Source organism: Cibotium barometz, chromosome 22, assembly GCF_041138505.1.
Source record: "Cibotium barometz isolate CiBa-2024 chromosome 22, ASM4113850v1, whole genome shotgun sequence".
NCBI lineage: Eukaryota > Viridiplantae > Streptophyta > Polypodiopsida > Cyatheales > Cibotiaceae > Cibotium > Cibotium barometz.
The window spans coordinates 54,606,792-54,621,613 of record NC_141067.1 but is presented as its reverse complement, the minus strand read 5'-3'; positions in this window follow the sequence as shown (position 1 = coordinate 54,621,613).

The following is a 14,822-nucleotide window of genomic DNA, read 5'->3' as shown; positions in this document are numbered from 1 at the left end:
CCCTTGTTGTTTAAGTACGTCAAAATTTAGTTGTTAAAACATTTGATTCTTCTTAATGTGTGGATGATTTGGAAAACATGAACACAAAATTTGAATGTTGATTTAATCTCTCAAGTGCCAAGGTTCTCATAGAGCAACTCACACATGCATCATCAAACATGTTTATTAGTGTTAGAAATTGGCATTGGGTGTTTTTACTTGTTGTTATTAAAATTAGAACATTCTAATGAGGATGTTAACTAGCTTGCCTTTATATCCTCCTACATGGAGTTTTAAGAATGTTAAGTTGGGAACTTACAAGCTTTTGATCAAAAATTCGTGAAACTAGCATGGCATGTACAAGAATTGGTGAATGAATGATCGAGTCAAGAGGAGGCCCACCAGGGGAATCGTAGAATGAAGGCTGGATGTGCGGATGTCGTGTGTGGACATCTACATTTTCTCCATACCCTCACAATTCAAACCCTCATCAATGGCATGGGAGTCTACCATGTTTCTAGTAGGCTGGTCGGGATTGTGTGAGAGCATAGTTATAACTTTTTTGCCTTCTGTTTTGTGAACTAATAGAGGGAGAGCATGAAGAAATGTAAGAGCTAGTTTTTCTTGGAAGCTTGTGAACCCACCTTATCACTTATAGTTCTTATAGATAGGCCAAGAGAATGTAAGTCATGATCCATTATCAATTCATCCATCTACCAGCTCTAGCTATCCATCTATGTTGAAACTTGAATTGTCTCCAATGACTATCATCAATGGCTCTCCATATTTGTGACTCTCTAGCCTCTGGCCTCCACAATCCACATAATTTATACTTTTGGTCCTAACTCCTACCGTGACATGTCCCTGGAAGTTGGACAATTAATTTATTAAACAATGGACTCTATAAAAAGTGGTTGCTATCGATAATCTTTCTTTGAGTTTGCAATCATTCATACGTCCAATAATGATTTTTTGACGAGTTGAGTTACCCTTCAAAATGACAAGCTCAGTAAAAATAGTGCTGTTTTTTAAAAATGGATGTATTTTACGCCCAAAATACGCAGAAAATGCCCCATCAAAAAGCAACCTTGCAACATGGAAGGGTTTGGAAAAAGACGGGTTCGCGTCATCTTGGAGCTTGCTCAACTTTTAAAAAATATGCCTCGTCTTTTTCAAAAGAAGAGGTGGCACGACTAATTTTTTAAAAAAAAATAAATTAAGTAAAAATATGAAGAAAATTCTTGTACAAAATTGTCTTGAGAAGGATGCACGTTAGGTTCACTCAAAAATGTTTCTGCAAGACTCTATGACGGGTTATTATATAAACAACACGTATACGACGGGAGCTTTCAAGCCTTTAAGACCTAAAGGCTAAAAGGCAAAAGCAACCTTTATGCCGTTTTCTTTTTCAAGTCACGAACGTGAAGCTGATAGGAAAGGTGACGCACGTCGGCGCACGCATTTAAGGACGAACGCCACCTCAGGCCTCCTTCTCAGACACTCAGCATCGCAAGGCGAAGACTTCCCCAAGTGGACGGCTGAGATCGACGCGTGCTCCGCGTGGATCCGATGTTTAATGCATGTCTCTCTCTGATTCAGGATAACCTTGACCATCGAGCAATTGTCAACTTCAAATAAATATAGTTGGCCCTGTAGCGTGTTCACCCTCCATGAGCTCCAAGTGTCTTTGAAAATGCATACAAAGACACTCCTCTCTTCACTCCGAGCTGGTGCTTTTGATAAGTGCCTCGTCAACCTATGATAGGCATCACGCCCGTTTTTGAGCATTTTGGCCATAAAATACCTGTAAAATTTTAAAATGCCCATCAAAAAAATATACTTAAATACAAAAAAACTTGCTATATTTCACCAAACTCGCCAATTTTGAAAGGCAAGGGTAAGGTGCCCGTCAAAAATCAAGCTTGATTCCAAGAATAACCTCATCGAGTATAGACAAGATTCAACCGCAATTTAAGTTCAATTCACATTAAGAATAACCCTCAAAGAAACGAGTTCCTCCCTTGTCCCCCACATTATGTATGTGATAAAACAAGGATAAAGTAGAGCTGCTCACTTGTGAACATTCTAACGTACCGCACATATAGTCAAGTAGATGCTTTAAGCAAACGTGGACTTTTTTTGGCACTCTCTATCTAGGAATGATTTTTAAAAGTAACATTATAAGGTACCACACATAACATTATGAAGTACCACACATATAGTCAATTAGATGCTTTAAGCAAAAGTGTATTTTTTGGAACTCTCTATCTAGGAATGATTTTTTCAAGTAACATTATAAAGTACCACACAACATTATGAAGTGCCATATATATAGTCAATTAGATGTTTTAAGCAAACATGTGTTTTTTTGGCTCTCTCTATCTACGAATGACTTTTATTTAATGGTAGTATTTGTACTCAATGCAATGGAGGCTGATGGCTCCAAATATTAAATGCAAAAGCATTCCACGTTGATTTGTATCCATGACTATTAAAAGCTTAAATTATGTATGAAAGAACGAAATTTAATAAACTTAACTCTGACTACTATAATTCAAAACACAAAAAGTCTATCATAAAAAATCTTCAAAAGGCTCACCACACATTTCTTTGTGAGGACATGTATGCATCCATTAATGCCTTCAAAATGGCTAGAATTGAAGAAGATGTTCTTGAATGGATCAATCAATTTTGTGTACTTACTTAATTCATGTTTTTCCTTAACGATTTTTATGGACCAAACTGGGTTGTTGACACATGAATAATGAAGTAACTGCTACTTTGTCTATGTTTTAAGGCTATTTTGAGCATGAAAACGGGGTGTTTGCATGTAAGAAAATGGCCATGATAACTTTTAGACATACCCTACATGTTGTGAAGGGTCTCTTAGAATTTACATAGAGAAGATATCACTACTTTGAGCAGGCATATTCATGTCACATGCATGTGTAACATGTAACGTAATGATTCATTATACTCATGGAGACAAGCCTCTAAGAGGTTAGGGCTTGAGAATGAGTTTCCACCTATTCAGGGTCATGATGAATAGGATGATTAGTTAGGCATGGATTAAGGGAAAAAGTTTTGGGGAACCCTAGCTACTATGAGCTCTTGTTAAGGAGAGCAATCTTCATGCCCTCACAAATTGTCGCTCACTATGATCTTTCTTTGAGGCTCATAGTGCCGATATCACTTTAACTCCATGACATAAACCAAGAAGATGCATTTTTTTCTTGCTTCTAATCTAATCTTATTAACATCTAGAATAGACGTAGATAGCATTCACACTCAAAAAGTCATAAAGTGTATAGTTGAAGATTTCTTACCCAATTAGGACTATCTTAGAGTCATCCCCCTTTAAAAATATTTATTGCACTCCTGTAAAAAAAGTGAACAATCTTCCTAAATGAATTTAGGAAGACTACTTTCATTGTTGATATACTCCTTACCAGTTTTAGAATAGTATAATTCTTTTTCTTTGTAACAAATTTTTATTGTGGAGTGTATGTGGTAGGTGAGTTACTAGTTAATGCCTTTTTCCTTTAAAAAAAACAAGAACTCATGAGATATATTTTGTCCTCCTTGATCTTTTCTACAATCCTTCAACTTGATTCTTTCTCCATTTTTACTATTTCTAAACATTTCTTAAACTTTCAAAAAGCTTGAGACTTTGTCTTACAAATATAAATTTTCTATTGTAATCATCAATCAAATACCTCCAAGTGTAATAATAATCATCTTTCCATAGTAGAGATTTGCATGTCTAAGCTGAAGAGGAGTCTTATCCCAAGAATTAGCCTATTGGAGAAAGTTTTTTTAACTTCTTTTCCTACCCATCATGCAAAGCTTCACATATACTCCCATTCGTCGAACATGATGGAAATTTTTTTGGCCAATTCTCAACGAGTTCACCTTATTACACTTTTGAAAGAGTTTGCATATTAAGGTAACCATGTCTTTCATGCCATAGTTTACTCTTTGACCCACATTGGATTGGAGTGTAAACACAAAGATCTTAAACAAGTTTTTTCTTCCAATTTTTGCGTAATGACCTTGTAATTTTAATCAAGAATGGGGTGGATGCATGTTAAGGGGTATTTTATTTTATCCCCTTAGTCAAAATGGGAAACCTTAATTAAAAAAAGAAGAATCCAAGAGAAATTAGACATCCATCCTTGATTCAGGTCTATGGAGTAATCACTTGTTGCCACATGGTATCTTGAGGTAAGCTAGGGAACATCAATACCTTAATCAAGGTACGTGGAGATCTAACATCTCGGTGAGCCTAGTCCACCTTGAACAAAGGGTGGTTAGGTACTATTGAAATATACAAGTGAATAGGGTGTGTGCGGGAACAAGCCCTTGGTTAGAGGCTGTAAAAAAGAATGTGTAAATGTGAAAGAACCTGTGAAAATGTGAGAAGAATCTATTGGGAGAGAATAAAGGGTAGCATGAGAAGATTTAGGAAGTGTGGAGATATTCTGGGAGTTATTCTGGGAAAAGTGAAGAGGCGGAGAGAATCAGGGAAAAGAGGTGGAGTGAATCAAGGAAAAGAGGTGGAGTGAATCAAGGAGAAATCAGTGGGATTTGATGCTTGGATGTAAGCTCTATAAATTGAGGGATTGCCCTAATGAGAACTTGCTGGTTTTTTATTATCCATGCCTACATTAAGCTATTTGCTAATTACTCACTAATTATGTCTTAATTATTTATTAATCACTTTGTTAATGATGTTGATTCTAGTGTTTGATCCACCATAGCTCATCACATTGCTCTAATTTCAACATGGTATCAGAGCCATGCCTAGAATCCATCACGTTTATGAGCCCATTATCTAATTAATTAGGATTAGTAGATAATTAGAAAATAATCAAAATTTTAGTTAGTTTTCAACTAGCCTCTGTACCCCCAGCCAGTGGAGGAGCTCCCTCTCCTTGCACACACCAAATTAGGCCAAGCCCTTTTAGGTACTTAAACTAGACTCAAGGGGCTACAATCAGCTCAAAGGAATTAAACCGAATCAGCGCAGAACGCCGGCGGGAGCTCGATATGCAGGCACCATTTTTCTGAAAGGGATTTGAGATTTCTTCTTGCTCAATTCAAATTGCTCTAATTTCTCATAATTCCAGGGGTTTTCAAGCATGCTCTACAAGCTGGTGAAGACAGAATTCAGTTTCATTAAGTCTACAGTGAGATCCAAGCTCTTCATCAAATCTGTAGGTGACTTTGGTAAAACAGAGATTAAGCTTTCAATATTTGGTCAAATCTTGTGTTTCTTGGCTTAATCCTCTACTAGACTCATTTGCTATTGATGGGTTTAAAAGAATTTGAGCTCATTTGAAGTCTAAGGCACCAAATCTGGACTCCCCGCATACTCTATTTTTTGTACACACAAAACAGTGGATTAATTTGCTAATCAGTGATTAATCAATGCTAATCACTATATTTTGGTATAATTGAGGGTTCAAATTAACCATTAGGTATCTGATACAGATCCCTATAACTTTAGATTTCAATTCGGAGTTGATTTGATACTCCAACCATTCCGTACAAATTGGTTACCCTTGATTTAATGTAATTTCAAGTAATTTTATGCTGATAAATTTGTTGTAATCATCTCTTAGACCAGATTGAATTGTTAAAGGGTAGACACTGCCCTTGAATCTTGAAATTGGATCAAGAGGTAAGACCCCCTTCACATCACCATGAGTACAGCACAAGAAATAGCCAAATTTAACGGGGAGCAATTTTACACATGACAGACAAAAACCATGTATTTACTCATGAGGAAAAATCTGTGGGGGCTAGTTGAGGGAAGAGATGAATGTCCAGAGAGAGGGGAAAATGAGTGGAAGAGCAGGAATGAAAAAGCATTGGGAGTTATTACACTCAGTTTAAATGATGAAATCATTCATCACATCACAGGGATACAATGGGCAAAAGATGCATGGGATGAACTCAATAAATTATTTGGCACACAAGCTAAAAATTCAAAGATAAATCTATTAATGCAATTCTACAAATCGGACATGAAGGAAAGTGAACCTTTAATCACACACTTGAACAAATATAAAAGCATTAAGCAATAGCTGGTAGCTATTGGCAAAAAGGTAGAAGATGATGAGGCACTAGCAGTGCTTCTGAAGAGTGTGGATAAAGGTGAATATGAAAACATTGTAGCAACACTAAAGAATGTACCTGAATTGAAGCTACACGAGATAGAATCAGCTCTACTAGAGCAAGATAGCAGAGGCAAAGAGAAGAAACACAAATGTGGAAAGCCAGGACACATGGCAAGAGACTGCTAGCAAACCCAGTGGAGAAGGAACGACATCGGCAAACTTCATGGAGGCTCCAAAGGAAGTGGAGTCGGATCATCTTTTTTTAGAGAGAGAGAGAGAGAGAGAGAGAGAGAGAGAGAGAGAGAGAGAGAGAGAGAGAGAGAGAGACCCCACAACCCAATGTAACCTGCCCCAACAAAGTAAAACCACCCGATGATGTAGGCCACGTGGTAGATGTATGTGTGAGCACTTTAGCAAGGTCCCGAGAACTTATAGTAGCCTTGGACACATAGAGAGAGAGAGAGTGTCAAGGACTATGGAGTTTAGGGACTTGAGGCATTGGTCGCGAACTGTCAAGTAAGAGAGAAACTTGATACAGGGTCCAGGTGTGCTAAGTTAACTTGAGGGGAGGTGTGCTAGGCACTAGTCGGCGGAGAGTCGGCGGACTATCAAGTAAGGAGGGAAACTTGGTATAGGGTCTAGGTGTACTAGGAGTATTCACTTGAGGGGAGGTGTTGAAATATACAAGTGAATAGGGTGTGTGCGGGAACAAGCCCTTGGTTAGAGGCTATAAAAGAGAATGTGTAAATGTGAAAGAACCTATGAAAATGTGAGAAGAATCTACTGGGAGAGAATAAAGGGTAGCATGAGAAGATTTAGGAAGTGTGGAGATATTCTGGGAGATATTCTGGGAAAAGTGAAGAGGTGGAGAGAATCAGGGAAAAGAGGTGAAGTGAATCAAGGAGAAATCAGGGAAAAGAGGTGAAGTGAATCAAGGAGAAATCAGTGGGATTTGATGCTTGGATGTAAGCTCTATAAATTGAGGCATTGCCCTAATGAGAACTTGCTGGTTTTTGATTATCCATGCCTACATTAAGCTATTTGCTAATTACTCACTAATTATGTCTTAATTATTTACTAATCACTTTATTAATGATGTTGATTCTAGTGTTTGATCCACCATAGCTCATCACATTGCTCTAATTTCAACAGGTACGTGGACATCAAACAAGGTATTGTGGCCACACTCATAGATGGAGACAAATAATACGTTATACTTGTTGAGATATCAATCTCAACTAGTGCTATGAACATTGGTTACCCAAATGGGTGATAACTTCCAAACTTATACCACTAGCATGGTTGGTGACATTATGCTTGATATGCTGCCATCATGGGCGACAGGCTGTGTGTGATAGCAACTTTGGAGTATTAGAATTATGGCATAGTTATAACGTCAGCTCATGTGGTCAAGTTCACACTATGGACCGACCATTGTATGTTATAGTAGGAGAGTACTTTTCCTTATAGTATGTACTCTTATCTCTTTATGTTAAGTTTTATAGAGAAAAGAAGAAGACAGGAGCAAATTCAGCCATCCATCTCTCTCTTGTGTCTTGCTCTCTCTTGAGTGTTTGCTTGCAAGAAACTCAAGCTCTCCCTCTCCCCATATTCTCTTTATCGTATTAGAGCTCTAGTTGACATGAGAGCTAAAAGGAGGCAAGTAAAAGGGAAAAACAAGGCAAGCAAAGAAGCGGTACATGGGTAAGGGTATTTTCATCTCTTTCCCTCTTTGATTTGGAAGTAAATTGTGTGCTGTGTTTATTGCATTATATCTGTAATTTTCTAGTGTATGCTATGTGCATAACCAGTGAATCTCAGTAGGTTGCAGTGGGAATAAGCGGTCATATTCCCCCACCAACACTTTCATTACCACGATGCTTTTTACACCTTTTTGCCTTTTCGCTTGTTTCTTGATTGCCATCCTGTTTGAATCTCTTCCCCTGGTTTTCAAACATGTCTCTCATGTCAGCACGTGAAAGGTGCTATTTGGAGTGCAACCAAGTTAAGCATTTCTTATTCGGCAACCCTGAAGACCAACCCACTGTATCTGATCCAGAACAATCCCCATCCCACTCAAAGAAGAACCACACCCCTACTTCCCCGACCTCACCAACATTGTTCATACCCCCACCACTATCACCACTGTCACCACCCTCGCAACCTCGCCACCTCCACTACCACAATATGTTGCCTCAAGCAGCTATCAACGTTAAGTATCCCAAATTTTTTTTTAAATCCTCATATGATGCAGATGCTCACATCATGATGTTTGACACCGCTTGGCGTGTCAATGTACCTGGGTCCAGTTGATCAACAACTCAAAAAAGCTGCTTTTGTTCCCACACTCTAGAAGAGTGCTGCTCTCTGGGTTGCTCAGTATGAGTATGCCCATTTTCCCACTTATAATTCCATCCGAGATGCATTCCTTCAACACTTCATAGAAGACAAAACATCTGCATGTGATGGATAAGCTGTGCAGAATGAACTAGAAGAAAATGACAGTAGAAGATTATGTTGCAAAATTTTGAGAACTTATTCGAAGGCTAGATGCAACTATTTGGCCAACAGAGGAAATTCTCAACTCTTACTTCATGAAGGGCCTCAGCAAGTAACTCAAATGCTCCGTTTTATTGGTGCTGACCTAGATACAATTACCATGGAAGAGATTGTAGACTCTGCTCTTAGAGCACAGAGGGTGCTGGTAGCCCCAGGAAAAATCCAAGGGTAAAAGGAAGTCCAAGAAGTCCTCTTCCAGAACTTCGGATGATTCCGATGATTCCAATGATTCCATAATAGCCAGTGAGGAATTAGAGGAGGAGGAGGAAGGCCATAAAACCAGGTCCAAGAGCTAGAAGACGGCTGCAGTCAAGGCTTAGTTGGCCAGTGAAGGTGCAAAGTCCACTCCTTCCATGCAGTCAAACATCTGGTGTGTAAAGTGTCGCAAATATGGACATAAAGACGATGAATATGGCATGAATGAACTATGGTGCACCATCTGTAGGATGACCACCTGTACAATAGAAGCATGTTGCTACAATGGCAGGAGATCCCCTTCATAATCGGTAATCCAATAATCAGGGGTGGTGGCAATCTAAGCCACATAGCCCACGACCACGCCCGACCAGTTCCGCAAACCCCAGTTCTGCCCACGTGGAAACTTTCCTCCTCGGGACACGACTGGTTCCTCAAGACCTATCCTCATATATTTTTACTGCTGCCATGGTCAAGGCCACCAGAAGTTAGAGTGTGAATTATGGAAAAAGCATAAAGCAGAACTAGACGGAAGAATGTGCGAAAGCAGAGAAGCGGGTTGATTCCCCAAGAAAGCTCACATAGAAGCAGCACACCAGCCGTATGATCTATGTGAAGATCTAAAATGATAGCCAATACACATGTCAGTGGAAAAATTAGTTACACTGGTGCCTAGTTTCAGGGAGTAGGCAACCGATTGGTTGCCTGAAACCTCAAGAAGAGGAAACACCACCCTTGCAGTGCTGGAAACCCTGAACGTTGAAAGGGAAGATTGCTGGAAACCCTGAACGTTGAAAGGGAAGATATTCCACTAAGGAAATCCCCCATTTATGATGAAGCCATCCCAATGATCTAGGTCAAGTTGGCCGGAGTGGATATAGTGAAAGTTCTGCTAGTAGATGGCATATCCGGAGTCAATATCCTATCAGATGCAACATGCAGCAGGCTCGGGTTGAGAATCTCAAGAAGAGGAAACACCACCCTTGCAGTGCTGGAAACCCTGAACGTTGAAAGGGAAGATATTCCACTAAGGAAATCCCCCATTTATGATGAAGCCATCCCAATGATCTAGGGCAAGTTGGCCGGAGTGGATATAGTGAAAGTTCTGCTAGTAGATGGCGTGTCCGGAGTCAATATCCTATCAGATGCAACATGCAGCAGGCTCAGGTTGAGAAGTTGGGAGCCAGCGCCATTCGCTGTCAAAATGGCAGATCAACGGTGAGTACAACCACTCAGATTAATCCAAGAGCTCACACTGGAGGTATCCGGATAAACTTTTAGATAGTAATTGTAGTGCTCCGGATGGAAGACATCAAAGGTGCTTATCCAATGTTGGTCGGTAGACCCTAGCTCCGCCAAGCATGGATCAAGAAAGATTGGGATGTGGATATGATTACTATCCAGCGTGGTAAGAAGAAAATCAAGATCTCTATTGCCAGCAGGTGGAAGGTGGAAAATCAGCCCGGCCCAAAGTAGGTGAAGGAGTCAACATGCTCGAAGGGCTAGACCTCGATGGGAGGAGGAGCATCTCCAACAAAATGCTCATTTGATTACCTTGTTTGAGGTTGATGTGGTCTGGATAATGGACAAATATCAACCAAGTAGTACCCACAAGGATGAGGTTCTTAAGGATCACTCTGCCCCAGGATGAAGAAACACAGTCCAGAAATAGAAGAATATTTTTATGAGGTTGTGGGTGAGGAAGCACTACTCCAAGCTTACAGCAACTCATTGTAGGCAGAAAAAGCTTTTGACAAAGATCTTAGGCACTCCAAGAGAGTCAAAGAGGATGAAATCATGGAAATGAACCTCGGAACTGATAATGACCCCAAAATGGTCTGGGTCAGTGCAAAGCTGGACACTGAGTTTCGAGAAGAGGTTCGAGTGTTGCTCACTGCTTTCAAAGATGTATTTGCTTGGAGCTACACCCAGATGAAAGGGATTGATCCTAGATTTTACCATCCTAGATTCAACACTGGATCAATCTAAAGGAAGATGCCATCCCTATCCAAAAACAAAGATATCGGATGAACCCGAATTATGCCAAAAGGGTGAAAGAAGAAATAGATAAGCTGCTCTACAAGTCGGATTCATATATCCGATAAATCAGGCAACATGGTTGTCCCCAATCGTAACAGTGCCCAAGAAAAGTAAAAAATTGAGGGTCTGTATAGATTACTGGAAGCTAAATGGAGCAACCATCTCAGATCCCTTTCCCTTGCCATTCACAGATTCCATGCTTGATGTTGTAGCAGGCCATGAAATGTATTCATTTCTAGATGGTTACAGCGGATATAATCAGGTAGTACAAATGGCCTCGAAAGACTGGCACAAAATAGCTTTCATCACAGAATGGGGAGCTTTTCCATCAAACGTCGTAACCTTTGGTCTCAAGAATGCACCCGCACCACATTTTAGCGCATGGTTTAGGAATTTTTTTATGATTTCGTGACCTCCTTCATGTGAGTATCCATTGATGAATGTAGTATTTTGGGTAAAACATCTCAACATTTGATGCATCTACAGTTGTGCTTGGCCAAATGAAGACTCTCCAAATTAAGTCTACACCGAGCCAAATGTGCCTTTGCTGTCCAAAGCGGAATGCGACTAGGCCACATCATTTCCAAAGAAGGAATAGTAGTTGACCTAGCCAAGGTTGAGGTAATCCAGAAAGCCCCACCTCCAAAAAATGAGAAATAGATCAGAAGATTTTTGGAACAAGTCAGATGGCAGAATAGAATGCTAAGATATGCCCATGTAGCAGCCCCTTTGAATCAAAGAATGGTACAAATTAAAAACCTCTGACCAAGCAGTTAAGGCAATAAAATTTCAATTGGATGAAGGAATGCGACATCTCATTCTGGCATCTTAAGCTCATGCTGTCAATAGAAGCACCAGTGGTCCAACCTCCAAACTGGGACCTACCCTTTCATGTCTTTGTCGATGCCTTTGATGTCACAGTCAGCAGTGTGCTGATGAAAGAGGCTGAGAAGAAATGGTTCCAGCTTGTCTACTATGCTAGTCGAAGGCTCTCTAAAGTTGAGCAGAACTACTCAACCACACATAGAGAAGCCCTTGGCGTGATCTACTCAGTAACCAAGTTCTGACACTACCTATTGGGTAACAAATTTACCTTTCATTACTGTATTTGGTAGAAAGTAGAGTCTAGCAGGAAAGCTAGCTGGATGGATATTAATACTCCAAGAATTTGACTTCACAATAGTGCACCACCCACGTGCCAATCATACATTGGTAGATTATTTATCCCGACTTGAGTCTGGAGAAACCCCAACCAGAGTGGCAGATGACCTACCTAATGCTGAACTATTCACAACTCACACAGTCACTCCCATCCCCCAGACATGGTATGATGAAATGCTAACATTTGTTGTCACATGTCTGATGGAGGATAACCTTTCTAGAGATTAGTGAAAGCGGATTTCTATCGCAGCCGATACTTTTAGGTCATTAGCCAGCTAGCTTTGCAAGAAAGGGATTGACCAAATCCTCCAGAGGTGTATCCCACCACATGAGCAAGAAGCTGTCCTCAGAGAAGCACACCAAGGAATCAGTGAAGGACACTTCGTCGGAGAAATAACCGGAGTAAAATCCTCCAAGCATGACTTTGGTGGTGGCTAACAATACTTGGTGATGCCTGCAAATAGGCCAAGTAGTGTGACGTATACCAATGTCTTGGCTAGCCAACAGACAGAGAGACAGGATGCCACACAACCTAATCCTTCCCCTAGAACCATTCCAAAAATGGGACCTCAACATTGTTGGCCCATTTAAGCCCCTAGCATGTTTCACCAATCTCATAAGTATATCTTAGTAGCAACAGACTATAGCACCAAATGGGTAGAAGCCTGTGCTCTTCAGGATAGCACAGCACAATCAACCTCCAAATTTTTGTACCAGATGATCATCACTCGTTTCAGATGCTCGATTGATTTTGATTAGTGACCAATGCAAGCACTTTGTCAATGATGTTATCAAAGAACTAGTCACCCAACATCTCCTCATTCATAAACGCTCCACAATATACTATTCGCAAGCCAACCGTCAAGATGAATCAAGTAACAAAATCCTCAAGAAGATCCTCACAAGGTTGGTTAATCAACTTCACAATGATTGGGATGAAAAGCTTTATTGAGCTTTATGGGCATTCCACACATTCTATAAGATCTCCACCACCAGAATGACCCCCTTCAAATTAGTATATGGCACTGAAGCAGTCGTACCAATGGAATTCCTAGTGCTAAGTCTCCGCATTGCTATTGCAGAAAAACCAAGCCCAGAAGAGTCCCTTCAAAATCACCTGGACCAGCTCCTTGCACTGGATGAAGTTCGCCTCAAAAGTTTCTACATCACCACAGTTATTCAGAAAAGAAGGAAGAAATGGTTCGACCGTCACTCCAAATTTTTGATGCTCAAAGAAGAGGAGGGCCATTCCTGCTATTTCAGTCTTGCATGGGTCCACATCTTGGAAAACTGAACCTCCAGAGTGGACAGGACCATTCTGGATCGTCAAAAAGTTCTATGACGGCACTTTCCTTCTCGGCACACTGAACGTCAAACGTTTTTAGAAGCAAGTCAACGGCTACCTCTTGTGACCCTACCATGCATCGATGCCACCAAATCCCTTCATTAAGGTGACAGAACCACCAATCTACTACCTGAGCATCCATCACCATCATGACAACACCCCTCTCCAAACAATCATGAAAGATTTGCCTCAAGTGCCCACCGACATGATGCGTGCTAATGCTACATGGTAACTCTTTTTAACCCCCCCCTGAATTTAACTAATATGGCTGTATCTATCTATTTGAATGCAGCACCCCTTCCTGCCAACCACCTTCTACATTTCCTCTCACCTTACACATGTTTTGCATATAGCCATGAAGAATACCATACACATACCCAAAGCCAAACTCGTAACCTTAGAAAATCCAACCCCCATATCCAAAACTAAAGTACCAGCTGCCTGTACATCCACATCTCATGAGGCACAACATACTCCCAAAATTCAACAACGTGTAGTTCCATCTTCTATCTCTAATTGCACAACATGTAGTCACCATCACCCTAGAAAAGAAGCCACCACCTACAACACAGTCCTGGCCCTCGTAGAAGTTTCCATCATGAAGGACAATGTTTTGGTGCCACCAGTCAAGATCTTTACAATGAAGGGAGAAGTCGAGGACAGACAGCCAAACAGAGAACCGCCTTCTTCGCAACATTGCAGATCAAAGAATGGATTCTCAAAGCTCGCTCTTGGCTATGCCAACAGCTAGCACAATAGTCATAACTATTTTGACAAAGACAGTTACTTTGGTAGCACAAGGCAAAGAAGCCAGCATTTTGAAAGATGGAGATATAGCAACAATGACACCAAAAGACCATCTACAAGACAACAATATGATTTTGAAGTTACTAACGGTAGTAGTAACATGGAGGAACATGTAAACACAAGGACTCATATTCAAGGATCATGGGAAACTCCTCTACCTCCTATCTTTGTGCTCCTACTTGAGGTTGTTGGATTAGCACTAGAAGTGGCAAAGCCATCCTCACCTTAGAGCATCACCTTGCGCTCTGAAGTAAGTGGTCAAGACAATAAAGCAACAAAAGCAGCGAAAGTGGAGATACCCCAACAGAACTTACCGACACTAAATCCGCAGGACACCTATCAACATGCGAAGGTTGCAGCTATTGGAAGTGCTAAAGAATTACTCCACTTCTCTCCAAAAGAACTACGACAAGCTATATGACTAGCTAATCTCCATGATAATGCCCGACAAAGACCAGCAGCAAACTGACAACCACAATACCGCCGAGATCCTTGCTCACATCAAGGAACTCAAGGCAAGCACGCTAGGAAGAAGTCAGTACTACCCCATATTTTTCTTCCGAAAGTCTGCTTCCATGAATTAATCCCTGGAATTCATCCCATGGCAAGCATCC